This window comes from Propithecus coquereli, unplaced genomic scaffold, assembly GCF_000956105.1.
Source record: "Propithecus coquereli isolate 6110/MARCELLA unplaced genomic scaffold, Pcoq_1.0 Scaffold145, whole genome shotgun sequence".
Lineage (NCBI taxonomy): Eukaryota > Metazoa > Chordata > Mammalia > Primates > Indriidae > Propithecus > Propithecus coquereli.
The window spans coordinates 606247-625476 of NW_012138858.1; positions in this window are offsets into that span (position 1 = coordinate 606247).

Sequence of the window (19230 nt, forward strand, 5' to 3'; positions counted from 1 at the left end):
TGCCCTTGGTTGAGAGGGTCTCAGAGCCCACCTGACTTGCAGACTGGACTGCTAGTGGTTCTCATACTTCTAGGTCTAAGAGTCCCCCAGCAGGGCAAAAGAACCACAGATACTCCAGCTTTCTTGATCAGAAAGGCTAACCAGAAGCAACAGAAAACATGGTGTTCTTTGATTGAGACCCCTGCCAATGTCAACCCAAAGTGAACTGCTCATTCACTTCATGGTTCTATTAATTTAATTTGCTCTTCTTCTTCATCTTTTTGTCCAACCAGAAACTTTGGCACCATCCTAAAGTCCTTTTCCTCCCTCGTCCTGCAAATCCCGTCGCCAGATCTTTTTCTGTTTTTTTGAGACAGAGTCTCACTCTGTTGCCCGGGCTAGAGTGCCGAGGCATCAGCCTAGCTCACAGCAACCTCAAACTCCTGGGCTCAAGCAATCCTCCTGCCTCAGCCTCCCAGGCAGCTGGGACTACAGGCATGTACCACTGTGCCCGGCTAATTTTTTCTATTTTTAGTTGTTTGGCTAATTTCTTTCTATTTATAGTAGAGACGGGGTCTTGCTCTTGCTCAGGCTGGTCTCGAACTCCTGAGCTCAAGCAATCCTCCCACCTCAGCCTCCCAGAGTGCTAGGATTACAGGTGTAATCCGCGCCTGGCCGAGTCGCCAGATCTTGACAATTCCACTTACACAGTAGCCACAGAGCTGCTCCCCTTCCTCAGTCCCCACGTCCCTGCGTTTCCGTGAATATAGTGCTATAACACTCCATCTCCAGCCTAGACAACTCTCCAATTCATCCTGTTTACGTGTGTGCCAGAATTATCTTCCGAAATGTGATTATTCAAAAATGCAAATCTAGTATGGCACTCCCTTAAAAATCCTTCAGTGGCTCCCCACAGTCTGTGAGTAAAATCACGATTCCTTAGTGTGCTATATAGGCCATGAAGCCTAATTTCCCATCAAACTTCAACTATATCCAGAGATACTGTCACGTTTAACTCATGCACTCATTCATTCACTCATTCTCAGTTCCTGTCATGCGTCACATCCTGTCCCAGCTCCAAGAATCCACAGTCCCTGACCCCCTAGCACTGGCCATCTAGAGGGGAGGGCAGACTCTAACAAGAGGGTACGATCAAGTTCAGCGGGTGAACATACTGGGGACGTCCCCCAGCATAGGGCCAAGGAGGGCTCCCTGACCCAGAGAAGTTAGGGAGCAATGAGGAACATGAGCTCAAAGTTGGCGGTTAGAGAGAGTTTGCGCAAAGAGTCAAAGGTGAGAGAGGGCTTAGTGTTTTCACATGCCAACCGAAGGACAGTGTGGCCTGTGAGTGACAGCGGAGAAGCCAGGGAGGCAAGCAGGAGCCTGGTCATGAAAGAGCTTAGAAGATTCTGGGTTAAGACCGTGACTTTACCTAAGGCTAGTGGAGAGCCACAGAACCATTTCAAGCAAATCTGCACTTTCAAAATATCTCTCTGGCTGCAGTTTGGGGAACAGGTCGAACCATTCATAGCTTCCCAAATGACTTTCACCTCTGTGCCCTAGCACAAGCCTGCCCATCCCTCTGGGAGGCCCTCTGCCCCTCGTCTAGCTGGCGAGCTCTTTCCCCCACTCCAAACTCAGCTTGAAATCTTTGAACTTCACACAGCACCCTCCCCTCTGCCAGGTTCAGTTAGGCACATCAGGACCCATGCAATTCCTTCCTTCTGTTTCACGTCTTCTCTCTCCCTGGGAGGGGTCCTGTTTCCTCCCAGGCCCAGAAGTCTCACAAGGGCTTCAACTGCCCCACATGCTTGTCTCTTTCACACACAGGACATTTCAGCAAACAGGCTCCTGCAGGAAAAGAGAAGGACTTGTAAACATCCTTCCAGTCTTTTGTGGTGGGGAAACCCTTGGCTTTGCACCTAAGTTTGGGCAAAGGCCTGATGCAGAATCTGAACTTACGATGGGCGTCACAGAAGTGGCCCTGGGTAGGTCACGCAGAGTGCACAGAGCGCGGCTCTGGGACCCCCTCCCATCTGAGTCGTCATCCAGCTTTGGCTGGGGGAGGGAGCAGGTGGCAGCAGAGTGTCTGGAGGAAGGGGCACCTTCTCCCAGTCACACAAATAGCTCATTATGGTCTGGAAGCAGTGAAGATGCTATGTAGTTTTGATAAACTAAATGGGTGTGTCTTTAGTGAAGATGTAAGAAACTTGGTTTAGTTTATAATTTGTAAGTAGCTTCTAGCAGATTTCAGTTAGGATTAACTGATTGAAGGAAGAATGGGCTTGCTTTGGGGGGGAAGGGTTTTAACATCAGCTAGACAGAGGTACTTGGTTCGCATCATCCACCCCATGCTGGGGGCTAATGCTCTGGACTCTTGCAAGCAGTAAACGCCCTTGCTGAGGTTACAAGCTGTTTTTGTTCCTATGTGCACATTGGTGAAAACTGAGATTCATTCATTCACTCAACATATTTATGAAGCATCTTTTTTTTTTTGTGCCTGGCAATGTGCCATCTACGTTACACGTGCCCTTACAAAGCCCTTATTATACATGTCCTGTAATTCCTATTGCAGCACATAATAAACTAAATAGGAAAGGTTGTGTCAGGTGCTTAGAGAGGATTTGGAAATGCAGAAGAGGGGATGAGAGCCCCTCTCACTGCACCCTGCAATGGTGGTTCTAAAGCTGTTCTTGAGCTCTAAGCGTTAGAAGGATGTCAACATCAGGAGGTGGTGCAGATGAAGGGAAGCGCAGCAAGGTTTAATTACGCTTGGATCTCTCTTGGCACAGATCCATGAAGAAGTAAATCAAAATTCCTGGCCTCTGCCCCAGTGGGCAGCAATTTAAGAGGCAAACAAGTGGCCCCATACCATCCAAGCACACACAAGGCAGGAGGACATCAAATTAGCAGAGCAACATCCAGGATCAGAAGCAATGCTTGGTTTTATCTTTATAGGCAATACAATGTGAAGCCCATTCTTGAGCAGCAATCGAAAAGGCAGACTGCTGGCTTGTCACAATTCTTTGGAGTTTTACAGCATGCCAGTTATCACAGCAGTTCTTACAGTAGAGACTCCAGGCCTTGGGGGGGGGGGTGCAGGGCGAGTGTGCAAGGTGAGATGTGGGTGAGATACTAAAGCCTGTGGCACAGCCCTTGGCCCTCAAGCTGTTCTGCCTCTTCCAAGCAACGTTTGACTAAAGATTATCCCAGGGCTCTCGTGGGAAACAATTCTTTTTCTTTGGAGATCTGTTTTACGTGGAACCAATTACGGTCATGTTTGTAACGTGGGGATGGTATTGTTGTGAGTGCTGGTTCAGTGTGATCGGGTCTGTTTGTGTCTATGGGGTTAGTTACTTGCAGTTCAAATCTATTATGCTTTCAAAAATACCTCTCACACAGGATTGCTTTAAATTTTATTATTTCATAGCCATCTATTGAACTGAGTTTATTATGTGAATTAGACAATCATCACTTATATCCTGATGACTATCCCTTTAAGATAAATAACCTGTTAAAATTGATAGTTCTTATAAAAAGTGATAGTAGTTTTGTCTGGATCTGGAGCAGGTGTGGCCCAAGAGAGAAGAGCAGTCTGTTTCATGGAAGCATGTTCGGTGCTGAAAAGGACGGTGGCGGCTCCTATGTCTTCAGAAGGCTTTCTTGAAGTGACGGGACTTCAGGATAGGAGAACACCTGTGGTGAGGAACAGGAAGGATCTGGGAAGATAGGCCAGTTTCCTAAGGGAGAGTCTTCTAATGACTTGGGTCCAAAGCCACTTGTTCCTGCCATGTTGGCAACTAGACTGTTCCTCCTGGCCTCCTGGGGACCTAGACCACAGAGACAGAGCCCTGAGGACTGAGCTGAACAGGAGGAGAGACGTGCTGGTCGGGGGGAGGCCAGTGCTGTCATGTGGCCAGCTGTCACCTGACTGCTGGCTGGAAGAGCCAGGTAACCAGGTGGACATTGTGCCCAGAGAGAAAGCCCAAGCCCCTAATGTCACTGGCTCAGTGGCCTTACAAAGGACGAGGACTTTCCAGGACTACGATGGCTGAGAAAATAATAAATGAAGCAAGAGCTGCCACTTCTAACCACAGAAAGGCAGGGCTGCATCTTTATCTAAAACCATAGGCACAGTTTATTCTTGTGGATTCCTTAGAATCTGTTTTGAGGTCAAATATTTTTGGACATAAAAAAGGGAAAGGAAGTAACATTTTTGAACACCTACTATGTGTTAGGTGCTTGACATGCATAATTTTATTTAATGATTCTAATATCCATTTTATGGATGAAGAAATTGTGACATGCGGTAAAGTCCCCTAGCCAGTAAGGACAGACTTGGGACTACAAACTTGGGGTCATTTGACCCCAAAGCCCACATACTTCCCGCTGTCCCCCTGCCTCTCTGTGAACAATCTTTTTTAAATCTGATTGTAGCAGCTGGAGGCAACAGTGCAGACCCTGCCTGTGGTGCAGACAGTGAGGCAGCAGCACCTGTGCTAAAGTAATGTGTCCCTTTAAGTTTCTGGAAATACGTGGCGTAGTGTTGACACTAAGCCAGCTCCACATCACATCTTCCCCATCAGCAAAAAAAAAAAAAAAAAAATAGACTCATGAATCAGAAGGCAGAGCAGCCAGCTGTCTTCTATTTATCTACAGGAAGAATATGCCAGAATCCACCTGGGGTCCATACCGTTGAGGAAGGCACTGCATAGTCTTCCTCACCAGAGTCCCCACGAGCACCTGGCCCTGGCCAGGAACAGGGATCCAGCCACCTGGACTCCTCTCAGAAGAGGGGCAGAGTGTGCACGTTGCTCTGCAGCCCAGCCCTCCTCCCTTTCCTGGCCATGCAGCTCGCAGGAAACAATATCTTTGTGGAAGATTAAAGGTCAGTCAAACTGAGTCTACAGTCACACGGCTGCTTTTCTAAACTGACCAAAGTGGTGCATGATCTCAGCTGGGCCTCCCCCTCCAGGGCTGCTCCAGCCCCTCAGATGCGCTGCTTGGTGGTGCTGTGCAGAAAGGGGACCCGTGCCACCTTCGTGGGCTTTCGGGCAGACACCTTTCTCCTTCCCTGCTATTAAAGTTCTGGGTTTTCACTATTCTCTCCTGGGCCCAGATGATTTGGCAAAGCCACAAACTAGAGAAAAGAGCATGGAACGGCCACAGAGTAGGTCGTGGGCTTGCAGCAGAGCCACTTGGGGCCCACGTGCCCTTGGGAAGCCCAGACTCTGGGCCCTGGGGAGGATGAGGCAGCCAGGCCCGGCCCGGCCAGGGAGGCAGCATCAAAGTCTGGCAAGGTCTTTGCCAAGGACCCGCTAATAGCTTCCATCTATCATCTGGGGAAACGATTTCTGGGGTTAGATAATTGACTTCTTTTCATTGTGACAGATGAAGTTTTAAAACGCCCGAGCCTATGCCTGTCTCTTTCATTAGTGACAGGTTGTGCCTTGGGAGGGCAGCTCCGTGGCGGGAGGGAAAACGTGTACTCAAGCCTCCATCCCGTGCAGGGGAGGGCCAGGGCCCAAGTGAGCCCCGAGCAGTTATTGTCATCGTTTAGGAATCAAATTCCAATTGTCTTTACAGTTATCCCAGGAATATTTGATGATCCCAAGGCTCTAATCTAAACAGTTAACACTGCCTACGTTAACACAGAGACTTTTAATGCTTTTACACGATGTATCCATTTTTATAACAGTTGTAATAACCAATATGTATACGGCATGTTACAGTTTACAAAATTTTGCTCTGTCGTCCTGCGAGGTAGGCAGAGCAAGGAGGGCATGTTACTACCCCCTCTGACATTCAGAAGGATGAAGCCGTGCGCTCAGTGTCACAGAGAAAAGAAAGAGCAGAGCTGGGACTCGAATCCAGTCTCTGATTCTTAAGTGCCGTCCTAAACACCATCGCTCCTAATCAACAACTTGTGAACACACCGTGGCGTTTCTCACTGCTTTTTGAACAGATGTCCAGACTCGACACGTCTAAGCTAAACTCACACCCTCCTCGCCCCCCCTGCCAGTGTCCCCGCCGCTGCTCACAGCATCACCCCTCTCCTCTGCTCCGCGTCCAATCAGCTCAGCCCCCCCTTGCTCTGCAGCCGATGCTCTAGGCTGCCCCAGCCCTCCCATCTTGTCGCCCCAGCCCCAGCTCAGCCCCGCCCTTGCAGCTGCACTCTGGCAGCTGCCCCTGCAGGATGTCCCCAGCTCAGTCCAGTCTACTGGGTCACCTGCACACTGGTGCAGCCAGCTCTACCTCCCCACAGCAAGATTTTGGCCACTATCTTGAATTAAGCATTTTATGTCGACTTGGATTTAACACAGTGTTTCATACATTATCAGCAGCCAAAATTATTTGCTGAATGAAATCAGACAGTGAGTCTCTCAAGGACGGGAGGCACACTCACGGTGTTCACCGGGGGCCACCCGCGATCCAGCGCGGCACGTGGCCGCGCTCGAAACGTGTATATGGCTGGTTGGATGCATCAAAGGAGGCCGCTCCTCTCCTCAGAAATTTGCAAGGGCTCCTCTCTTCCTACCAGATCAGTGATCGAACTGTTTAGCCTGGCAGTCAACACACTTCATAAACTATATCTGTATTAGTCAGGGTTCTTTACATTTTGAGAGATTAAAAACCCAATTCTAAAGACCATAAGCATAAGAAAGGCAATGTATTGGCTTGCGTGACTGGAAAGTCTATATCTGAAGCAGGGCATCCATTGAGCCGGTGGGGTCACAGTGAGCTGTCGCATCCCCAGGGTGCCAGCGATGTGAGCTGGAGCTGGGCACAAAGTCAAGTGGAGGCTGAAGAAGTAGAGACGGTGGGAGGCTGGGGGCAACTAATAGGCGCTTCAGGCCAGACCTGGAATCCCAGTTTTTGTGCGACCCCACACGGTTGTATGAGCAGGATGGGTCCATTTAAAGCAGCCTCCATGGGTAAACCCCTGATGGGTGTTGGGGACCGAAGGCCAGGACTGCTCAGCCTGGGGTGGGGACAGAGGAGGCGTGTACTAATGCCACACAGGAGTGGAATTGGTCGGGAACTTGCACCAGCGAGGGAGCCATTTTCAGGTAAAAACAGTCCCACCCCCAAATACTGCAAAGTATTTCCTTCCCGTTGAGAAGCCAGAGTCCAGGCAGAGCAGGGCTGCCGATCGCCCCAAATAACTCCCCACTTATTTGCCTGGAATCAGGGCCCTGTGCCAGAGGGGTGTTTCCTGTGCCTGTCACTGCTGTGATTTTTCAGTGGTTCCTCTTTATCAACGACATGGGATTTCCCCAATTTAAAGAGACTAAAAAGAAGTGACCCAGTGTTGCAAACCACCCACGTTTCCTGGAAATGTGTCTGTCCCCTAGGGTCACAAAGCCAAGGCAATATAAACAGCACGAGATTGATAGTGCCTGTAAATGTCCGGGCACTTCTCTATGCTTAGGGGGGTGCAATGCAGGTCGGTGGTGACGGATTCCTGTTGGGTAGTTGTGCATGTGTGTGTGTGTGCATGCGTGTGCGCGTATGTGTGTGTGCGCACGTTAGGAGCCCATATGTGTGTACATATCTATGGGGCGACACTGTCAGTTCCAACCATTTTCACAGCAATGAGTTTCTGAGTCCTGGAGGCCTGCTGGATCCTGGCCTGCCTTTTTCTGCTACTCCACCCAGCCCTGCAGAGACGGAAGGGCTTCTGAGGCCTGGGACAGCCGGGTAAGGCCTTTGAAGGTTGTGTGGCTCTCACATCAGATTCAGATCCTGCTCGTGTTTGCTGAGGGCCCACTCCAGCGGCTGATCCTCCCACAACAGTGCCAGAGAAGTATTAACTGCAAATTGCAGAGCAGGAAACCAAGGCTCAGAGCAGGTAAGTGACTTGTCCAAGGGCACACAGGTCACAAGGGGTTGAGCCTGGATTCAAATGTGGGAAGTGCTTTCCACCACACAGAGCCCAGGCTCTGTAGCCAAGCTACCCGGTTTGCACCCAGCTGTGTCACTTACTAGCTGTGGGCCTTGGGCAAGTTACTTACTATCTCTGTGCCTCGGTTCTTCACCTAGAACCCTATGAGAATTAAAGGAATTACTGTACGTACAGCTGTGTTTAGCACATTGTAAGTGCTGTATAAATGGATTCTTATTGTCTTAAGATGATCACATCACACTGCTACTGAAAATGATTTGCCCAGAAAAACAGCAGACTAGAAGAACACAGAACCCCAGTAAGGTTAGTCGCCTCAGGAAAACTGGCCTTTTCTTCCCTGCCTCGGTCAGTACGCTCCTCACCGGTGTTCCCGGCCCAGGGCAAGGTCAGCCTGAAAGCTGTGGCGGGTTTGCCCTCACTGGCCTAAATTAGACGGTCTGATGGCTGTTTGGAAAAATGCACTGCATTCTTTATGTATTTTCCCCATCAAAACATGTCTGCTTCGTTCCCTTCTAAAGGGCGCCCGTGAGTCATTCGGTAGGAACAAAGAAGCTTCAGTCTGAAACTTCCATGAGAACACAGTTTAAACAGTGTGGGCTCACATGATTTTTCTGAAATCCGAAAACATGCCTTAGAGGTGCCCTTAAGTACCTGATAGCAGCTGTTCTCTCTCGACAGCTGGATTCTCAATGTAAATATTATTTGTCAGAACGTGTCGGAATCATTAGCATGCAGACGGACGCAGCTCGGTGATGGGTGGGTTGGGGAAGCAATTTTAAGGCATTTTCTGCTTATTCTGTCTGGAAGAACACAGCGTGAGTCCCTAGATTGGCTCACTGTCGTGTTTCATTTCTCTTCTTGGGGCAGCTCTCCAACTCCCCCGTGCAATCCCCGAGTCACCAAACGAGGCAAAGACCCCTAAGGCCAATGGGCTGAGAGAAAAGCCCGGAGCAAAGTCCAGCAAGTCTCCTGAGACCCCCACACCTTCACGCCTCACAAAGCCCCCGAGGAAGTGACTTCTGAGCTGAAATCTAAATGTTGAACCAGAGTAATGGGGTGTGGGAACATGGCAGTTAGAGGTGACCTGGACAGAGCTGAGCCCGCCACACTCCACCCACGTGCCAGGGCACCGTTCCTCTGAGCTTCTGCCCAGGACCCCACTTTCTTACCACCTTCTCTACCGGTTCTCCCAGGCTCGGCTCGCATGGCCTCCTCTGAGGGCTCTTGGGCCCTCTTCTCCTCGCCCAGACTGGGGTCATTGTCCTGCTCTGACGCTTTCGGCCTCTCGAGCTCCCCTCTGCCTGGTGGCTGACTGCTGTGTGTTTTCCTTGTTCGCCTGTCCGTCTGCACCAGACTGTGAAGCCCCCCGGGAGTAGGGACTGCTCAGTTGGTGTCTGTGTCCCTTGGACCCAGCCCAGGCGGTCGTGAGGTTTGCTGTGGGTTCAGTGAGCGCTGGCTGAGTGAACAGTCTAGAGGGACCATGTTTGTGCGACATGGGTCTTCTATTTTTTCTGGCTAAAAATACTCTCAAACAGCAATTAAATTTAGCCTTGGACTCAGCTGCCTTTGATTTTTATTGATCTCTCTGGAGCCCACTTGGGAAACGCAGCTTGTGGGGGTTGGTGCTGGGATTGGCCAGCCGTGACATTCAAACTCTTTAGCAGTTGGCGAGGCGCAGACACCGGCCAATCTGACCAGCTATCGAGACCAGGCCCACAAAAGGGCTGCTTGCGAAGGGGAGTGATGCCATGTCCCCAGAGGTGGACGCCTACGAATTGGCTTTTTGGAAGGGCGCTTCCCTTAAAGATAGGATTTTCTGTATTCTCCCCGACACTCTATTCACTGAGGCCACCGGGAATTAGAAGACAGAGCAGTGAGAATCCTTCACTATTGACCAGGCGCTGAATAAACCCTGCGGGATGAACTTTCTTATTTCTGTGTAGCAGAAGTACGGTTCAGTGAAGACAGCACACATTTCGGAGTCCAGCACAAGGGCGTTGGAATCCCTGCCACTGACCGTGATTTGGGGCCAAAGATTAAGATCCTTGAGCCTCACTTCCCTTTTCTGTAACGTGGATCAAGGATCTAACTTGGTGACTGTGAGATTTAGACGAGAAGATATATATACAGTGCATCAGATAATAGGGACTTATTCTTCCTCTTCCGGCACTGACGGGCGGACGGACGCCGCCTGTCCCTCCATCAAAGGCACGGACTGCGCTCCCCACAGCGCTGCTCCTGTCTCAGAGCCGCGTGCCTAGCAGGCCTGCTTATTCCAGCAGCACTCGTTATGTTAATTACATGCCTCAGTGATACATAGGTGACCAATGAAATATAAGGGTGTACATAGAATTATCTAGAAACAACAATTTTATTTTAGATAAAAGATTTACCGAGGGTGAATCACTACATGTGGAACTCTGAGCAGATGTGGGAAACTCTAATCAGGTACAACTACTCAAAATATGGGTGAATAAATGTACATTTTAAGTTAACATGAAATGTTTAAGAATAGGCAAAAAATGGTTTACGATTCTCTACCCCACCCTTGTGGTTGACTGACGCCAACTGGCCCTGACCCATCATAAATGCACCAGGCGTCACAGCTGAGGCTTTGTGTTTGTATCCCATGATCCTCACTACAAGCTAGGATTAGGTTGAGCCGCATAGGACCCGAGAACTTAAAATAAGATTAGCTTAACTAATGTATTTATATTTCTCTTTCACATAAAGGAGGTCTAGAGGTGGGCCACTCCCTGGTATTATCAAGGAGCCAGGCTCCTTCCTTTCACTTCCTCAGCACACGACTTCCTGTCTCAAGGCTTCCTTGTGGGTCCAAAATGGCTGCTGGAGCTCCAGTTATCACATCCTTGTTTTCAGCAACAGGAAGAAGAAAGGGGCAGTAGTAGGGAAAGTCATTCCTCTATCTTTGTAAGTCTGGGAACTACAGTCTTTTCTTTCTGGTGGCCATATGGCCAGCTAGAAATCCAGATTCTCTTAATAAGGAAAAGGGTGAAAATGGACATGAAGGTGGGCAATTAGTAGTCTCTACCACGTATTTTTATCCCCACTTTGCAGTGAGGAAACTGAGGCTCAGAAAGAAAACATCACACAGCTAATAAATGGCGGAGCTGAGATTCCCATGCGGATCAGCTGAAACGCCTGACAATCAGAAGCACCGTCCTGACGTGCGTGCACGCTAAGGCAGCACTTACCCGCTGTTCCCGTCTCTTAGGAATGTCTGCGCGTTTCAGGCCCTGAGGTCTACCCACTTCAGCATGCACTTAAGACTTCTTCCATGGCTGTGGATTGTGTTTGTCCATGGTAGGTTTCTAATTGGTTTCTATTTTTTAAAAATTGTCACAGAAGCCCCATACAAAAAAATGTTAGTTGTGCCAAGGTAGAGAAGACCATTTGAACCAATTGAGCTTAAATGATATGGCATCTCCTGTGTTATAGAGATGTCCCAATCAGAACCTTGGTGCCCGGGTCCTCTCCTTTCTCTTGATGTTTGTGCCTTTTGCTAGAGGAAAGAGTGACCCTGTACAACTCTCGGCACTTCATGTACGTCCAGCTGATGTTCATTATTGATGGTCGTGCTGGCAATGATGTCTGTTAAGGCCAACCACTAAGTCCTTCTGGAGCAGCTTCAGTCCTCTGAACAGGACGTAGAGGGAATGCAACTCAGAGAGGGCAAAGCCACGGCTTCTTGTGCTGTGCCACCTGCCCCACCAGCCCAAACTGTGGACAACCTTCCACTCCATCAGAGCATTTTTGTGCGGCCCAAAGGCAGCCCCAGAATTCCTCTCAACACAGCAACCCAGAGAACAATTGAACATAGACGGCACGAATTGTGGAACCTATGTGCCTTCCCTCTTCTGGTTCAGCCCATCAGTGGCTTGCTAAACAGCGCTAAGCTAAAACCGGAATCGAGGTTTTGTAACTTTCAGTCCGCTGCCCTTTTCCACACCCTCTGCTAGAGCATGCAAGTCATTTGACATCTGTTATGGGTTGAATTGTGCGCCCCAGAAAAAGCTATGTTGGAATCCTATGCCCCAGGACCTCAGAATGTGACCTTATTTGAAGGTAGGGTCTTTAACACATTAACTGCCATGTGAGTTGCATTTAACTCACACTGGTTTTTTTTTTTTTTTTTTTTTGAGACAGAGTCTTACTCTGTTGCCCAGGCTAGAGTGCCGTGGCGTCAGCCTGGCTCACAGCAACCTCTAACTCCTGGGCTCAAGAGATCCTCCTGCCTCAGCCTCCCGAGTAGCTGGGACTACAGGTATGTGCCACCATGCCTGGCTAATTTTTTCTATATATTTTTAGTTGTCCAGCTAATTTCTCTCTATTATTTTTTTAGTAGAGAAGGGGAATCGCTTTTGCTCAGCCTGGTCTTGAACTCCGCCTGCCTTGGCCTCCCAGAGTGCTAAGATTATAGGCGTGAGCCACCGGCCCGGCCTAGTCACACTAGTTTTGAGCCCGGGACCTTGTGAAGCATATATAACTCACGCATCTCTTTACCTTGGCAGCCGTGTGATGCACAGGCAACTCACGCTGCCGTGCTGCAGTATACGTGTTATGTGATGGGTGGCCCCCTGGGCAAAACCCTGCAGTTGGTTCATGAAAATCTTGTTGATGTTCTTTTTGTTACAATTAATATTGATAATTTAATTGCATATAACTCACACAGAGAAAAAATAAAAAATAACAATTTTTTTTTCATTAAATTAGAAAGGATCTTTTTGTTTTTGAAGTTTTTATTCTATTTTCATAATAAAACACTGTGGCCCTAAGGAAAAAAAAATTTTTTTCTATGGCGGCAATGTGTGGCTGGGCCATCTGTTTATGTGCTTATCTGTTGTCTCTATATCTTCTTTGGTGAAATATCTGTTCAAATCTTTTGCCCATTTGAAAAATTGGGTTATTGTTTCCTTACTGTGGCGTTTTGAGAGTTCTGCATGTATTCTACACGCCAGTCCTTCGTCAGATATGTAATTTGCAAATATTTTCTCCTAGTCCATGCGCTGCCTGTTCCTCTCTTAATAGGGTGCTGCTAAGAGCAGAAGCCCAACTTATCAATATGTCCTTTTATGGATTGTGCTTTTGGTGTATATTGAAGAAATCTTTGCTTACTCAAAAATCACAAAGACTTTCTTCTTTGTTTTATTCTAGAAATTGTATAAGGTCCTACATTTAAGTCTATGATCCATTTTGAGTTAGTTTTTGAATACAGTGCGATGTAAGTACTGAACTTTGTTTTTGCCAATTAATATCCAGTCGGACCAGCACCATTTGTTGAAATGACAACTGAATTGCCCCTTCACCCCTTCAAAAAATTATTTGACCACATATGTGTGGATGTGTTTCTAGACTCTAATCCGTTTCATTGATCTGTTTGTCTACCCTGATACCAGGACTGTACGGACCTGATTACTGTAGTTTTATAACGAGCCAAGCATTGTGAGTCCTTCCACTTTGTTCTTTTTCTAAGTTGTTTTGGCTACTCTAGGTCCTTTGCATTCCTGTATAAATTCTTGAATCAGCTTGTTAATATCTACAAAAAGCCGTGCTGATCTCAACAGAAGCTAGATGCCCAGACACCCCTTCGGGGCTGAGGTGCTTCTTCCCCGTGGCAACTGACCTCTCAGCTGAGTACTTCAGACAATATCCTCCATCAAAGAAAACCTTCTTGAGGTCCCCCGCGTCCAGTGATTGGTCACTCAAAGGGGTACGCATTCTCAGTCCCCTTTTCTCAAGGCCATTCCTAAGGCCAGGCAACGCTGAAGGTCCGTCCCAGTTATAGGGTCATGGAGTTGGCTGGAACCTGTTGTGACGACATCCTACATCCCAGTGGAACTCCTCTGCCCAATCCTGCTTCTTTCACTCCCTCACAAGGTGTCGATCCCTGGGGGATTCCCTAGCAAACCTCCTCCAGGAGAATTGCTGTGTGTGTGTGTATTATGTGGCATGTATGCACACACACGATGTATTACATACAATGGATGCCGTGTGTATGTATATACGTGTTACACACAGTGTATATAATGCATCACATACAACGAATGTTTTAAGGCATTCAGGCTTAATTCTTTGGAATCCTTGCAGAAGGGCCGCCCAGGTGTGTGTACCCACCTTTCCGGTCTAGCAAGTCTGTCCAAGAGTTCATGCCCGGCTCCTCTGACTTGGGTCTGCTGCCCTGTGGCCCACCCTGGAGGTGCCACACAGCCCCTCTGTCCTGCTCTTTCCCTGGCTCCCTTCACATAACTCTTCTGCTCCTCGGGCCCCTCCCTGGCTGCCGTCTTGGGCCTCCAGGCTGCATCGCCATGGCTGTCCCTACAGGTTTTCTCAGCCACTCATTCTGTAGTTGTCTGACTGACTGCAGGAGGGACTATGTATCTAACCCTGGGGAACCTCGCCAAGTGGGCAGAAATGGACTCTTCCCGACAGCATCAGGCAGAGAACTTCCTCCACGGTGTGTCCTGTTCCTTCTATTCCACAGAGGCAAGGCCAAACTCTAGCAAAAAATAGGAAAGTGCATTCTTTGTGCTTTTGCTTTTAACCATTTAATGCCCATTTAATTAACCATTTAATGCCTTGATGAGGTAAGTGGGTTACCTCATCACATAAGGAGAAGATTCAAAAAAAAAAAGCTTTGACAACTAACTTATGGCCTGGAGGCAAATATTAATGACTTCTTTGCTGAACTGGGATTTCTGGTGTTTTGGGCCTGCCGAAGCCCTGATTTCTATCCAGACCTTTAGATCATGGTCTTAGGATGTAAAGTATTCTTTTTTTCTTTTTTGAGACAGAGTCTCACTGTGTTGCCCGGGCTAGAGTGCCGTGGCATCAGCCTAGCTCACAGCAACCTCAAACTCCCGGGCCCAAGCAATCCTCCTGCCTCAGCCTCCCAAGTAGCTGGGACTACAGGCATGCGCCACCATGCCCGGCTAATTTTTTCTACATATTTTTAGTTGTCCAATTAATTTCTTTCTAATTTTAGTAGAGACGGGGTCTCGCTCTTGCTCAGGCTGGTTTCGAACTCCTGAGCTCAAACAATCCACTACCGCCTCAGCCTCCCAGAGAGCTAGGATTACAGGCGTGAGCCACCGCGCCCGGCCAGGATGTAAAGTATTTTGATGTCCCTGGACAAAAATCAGCTCAAGATAAATGTCCTATGGTAAAAAGAATGCTCAGAATTCTGTCTCATGGGAAAACAAATAGCCTAGATTAAATATGAAAGGAGTATCTCATGCCGTGTTAGAAGAGTCAACGGGGCATCTCTTTAGATTTTTCAAATGTTGGTCGACTCACAGGAAACTATGTGAAGTGCTGCATGTCCTTGTGTCTTTGAAGTCAGAGCTGACAGCACAGCCCAGAGAACGCCGTCCTTCCAGTGCCCGGCCAGCTAATGATGTGTTCGGGGACACAGACCGGAAGGCGCTGACTTATTGTTGTGCCGAATATCGACGGAGGGTCAAGTGGACAGAGCTGAAAGCACAACTTGGAGATGAAAGGCTCTTGTTCTGCAAACAGACACTGTTGATAAAAGGCAGGCAGAGCAGCGAGCGGCTGACAGGTTTCATTAAATCCTAGAGCCGGAAGGGAACTTTAGGGTCACTGCGTCCTGAGGGCACTGGCGTTTAGTGACTTCCCCAAAGTCAGGTAGGCAGCAGAGCCACGGTGAGAACAGGCCTCCCGACTCCCCGCCCAGGGCTCACTCTGGCTGGCCAGCCCCTGCCCGCGGACTGCGGCTGTGCCAGGTGGGCTGTGAAAGGTCACACCTCAGACCCAGCAGGCCACGGAGGAAGCACAGGCCAGGGAGGAGGAGGCTCAGGTCCCTTCCCCGACTAACCTTCCTACTTCCACTAACTCATCGTGTGGCTTTGGACAAATCACATCGCCTCTCTGACTGGGATCCTTTATCTGCGAGTGAGGACACTGGCTTCCAGATCTGGCTCTTGCCTTCCAACCCTCGCTTTCTAGGATTCTGTTTTCCTAATACCCATCAGGTTGACCTTGCTCCACAAGCAAACCAAGAAGGAGGTGGTGACGAGCCAAGTGCTAGCCCTGGGTTTATGAGGTCTCAGGGGTCACACAGTATCTCAGGTGGTGCATGGAATTCTCAGGGCAAGAGGCGTTTAAGTCTCTTTTATTTTTCTATGCTACACAGTGCCCTTAGGATGGGGAGTGACCTCTTCGCTAGGCAGTGGGCGAGGGCCACCTGTCACCTGTGCTCTACTCTCATCCTCAACATCCCCGATCCCCCCCCCATTCAAATCTTAAAATGCCTCAAGAGCAGCTGGCCCTGGGGCCACGGGAGAAATAGCTGCTTGAGCCCAAACCGGAAGCAGATAGGAGCTGCCTGCTCTGCTGTGATTCATGCCAAGAATATAGGACTGGCACTTAAGAGAACTGGTTCTAGTCCATTTCTGCTACTAACTAATTTGAGGAAGGCCCTCGTTTTCCCTCTGAAACCAAAGGAGAACCAGCTCTCGAGATGTTCAGGTCGTGGCCTGCTGTCCTTCAGACCCTTCCTGCCTCCTCCCCTCTCGGGTACAGAGAGGCTGCCACCCCTGCAGGCTGGGTTCCCAGGCTCTGGTGTCCGCTGCCTTCCAGGGTGGTTGGCCGATGGAAGCTCTGGTGGGAGACAGGAGGGAGTTAGAAGGCAGAAGCCAGGCTGTTTCTCCAGAGGCTCTGCCTGGAGCCCCCTGCCTGCAGCTAGGGGGGGTCCCCACGGCTCCAGCTGCAGCAGGTAGGCATGCTGTGGCCCTATCCTCTGCCACATGACCTGGCCCTGGCTCTGCTAATGTCACCCAGGGTGATAGTGGCTTCCTGTGGTTGCCTGTCTTTGCATTGCCTCAGGGGTGTCTGTGAGCCAGCTCTGCTCCTCTGTCTCCTATCCCTGGTGGGTCCTGACATGACCACAAGGTCCCCCCATCCCAGAGCCAATGCTCTGTCTACCACAATCCTCTGTGAATTGATTGGTCTTTAGCAAATCCCTTCCTCTCTCTAGACTTCGGTTTTCTCATCTGGAAGTGAATGCTTTGTCCTTGGTAGTCTTCAGCTGCTTTTCGACATGAGAACTCTATTCCTACAACTAACCCTGCAGGCCCATGCTGAGGATTTAAGCTGACCATCTAGTCCAGTGAGTCTCAAACTGCAGCGTGCACAAGCATCATCTGAAGAGCTCATTGAAAATGTAGGAATCCGAGCTCCAAACCCTCGGACCATGACACAGTCGGTCTGGGGTGAGGCCTAAGAATCTGATTTTCACCAAGCATCTCAGGGGATTTGAGCATAGGCCTTCGGCTGTCATTCTTTGGGTGCCTGGGGCTCCAGAGACCAGGAGACGGCTTCAGGAAGAGCCGGGCGGCTCTGCTGGGCCATGCTCTGAAGGGTCAACCAAATTCCCTCTTACCCCTGCCTCTGACTCTTGCACCAAGCAGGTGCTTCGTTTCAAGCAAACAGAACCCAAATCTGGCTGACGGAAGTAGAACAGGGCTGGTCTGTGGGCGAGGGGAGACTCACAGACTCTCCAGAAGGGCTGGTGGACCAGGCCCAGACTGCACGGCCGGAGGCTCCTTCAAACCTCAAGGCAGTGGGGGTCCTCCCAGGACACTGCGGCCCCTGGCTCTGGCAGTGGACGTGCCATGATACCACCGCTAGGGTGGAAATTTGATCTCACAGTTGCTGCTGCCACTGCCACAGAGAATTCTCTCTGCTCCTTTCCTTACGAATTCCCAGTTCAGGGTCAAGGCAAGATGCAGCGCAGGCTGTGAGGGGCGCTGGGGGAGTGCGTGTCTGGCTTTCAGCTTCTAGAAGCAGAAGGGGGCTTTTCTCACGTGAAGACTCATAGGTGGGAGAGTCCCTAAATATAGGCAGGGCGTTCAGCTTGTAGGGCCACAGAGAAAGAATTGTCTGCTACACCAACCTTGTTCCCGGCCCCCCAGCCTGCCCCCCGGCCCCCCACTGCCCGGCTCACCTTCCAGAGACACGAGGCTTCTGTGCTGCAAGCGTAAACTGTTATAACAGAACCTGAGAACAAAGGTATTAGATTCTTGATTTTAAAGCTGTGATTTTTGGCCCTGGATCCATATTAGAACCAGCTGGGAGATTTAAAAAAATACCCATGCCTGGCTCAGCACAGACCAATTGAATCAAAATCTCTGGAGCTGGGGCCTAGATACCAATATCAAAACAAAAAGTCTCCCCATGTGATTCTAACACGCATCAGGGCTCAGAGTCGCTGCTCTAAAGTTTGACAAGCTGTGACGGAGGTGTGAGACAGGGCAGGAGGGTTCAGCACGGTGTGTGGTTAGGCAGAAGTATGTATGTCGTTAGGTAGAAGAAGTTCTTCCCACCCTCCCGGCGCACCAGGGAGGAGGGCACCATTGTGGGCCTGCCCCCACCCTCCTCAGGCTGAGCCCCAGCGTGGGATAGGGCTTGGGGGAAACTTCCAGATATGTTCATGATCGAGGGCAGAGGGGCTGCTTGCAGCTTCTGGACAGCCTGGCCTGCATTGGCCTTCCAGCCTGCCGCTGCCCCTGGGCGTGGAGAGGCTTTTCCTCGTGTGTCTGGATGTTAGAATTGGAGGTCCCGGAGGATCCTTACAGTCTGGAAGGAGGAGCGTGGTAGGAACCTTGGGACTGATGTCTGGGTGGGCAGAGCAGTTAGGAGCACAGGCTCTGGTGCTGGAATGCATGAGCCTGAATCCCAGACCCACCACTTCTAGGTCTGTGACCTTGGGCAAGTTACATAACCCCTCAGTCTCCTCATCTGTGAAATGGGACTATTACTGTTGCCCACCTGGTAGGGTTGTTGTGAGGGTTACATTGGTTGGTATCTGTGAGGCATGAAGAACCATGTCCAGTAGGCACACGGCTAACTCTGCATGGGAGGGTCCTACAGAAATACACCCATGGGCAGCAGGCGTCTTTGTGATACCAGTGCGGAGGGAACCAGATGCCTCCCCTCGTGCCCTAATGCTAAAAATGCCCCACGGAAATTAGCTGAAACTCTAGGGAGAAAGTAGGGAGCAGAAACACATAAATTATCTAATTTTATCATGAGTCAACCAAAAAAATTTCAAATTGGCAAGATTTTATTTTCTGTGACTAAGAGAAATAGGGGCTAAAGATAGGAACTAAGTCTAGCTCTCTAAAACTAAAGAAAGATACATTGTATATGGCTTAAAATATACATTCTCCACATTCTCTCTGGAATTATAAACTTACAGGAGACTTTCTTGGGTCACCACAAACTCAAACACATTGTTGATATCTTAGTCCATTTTATGTTGCATATAACAGAATACCTGAAACTGGGTAATTTATAAAGAAAAG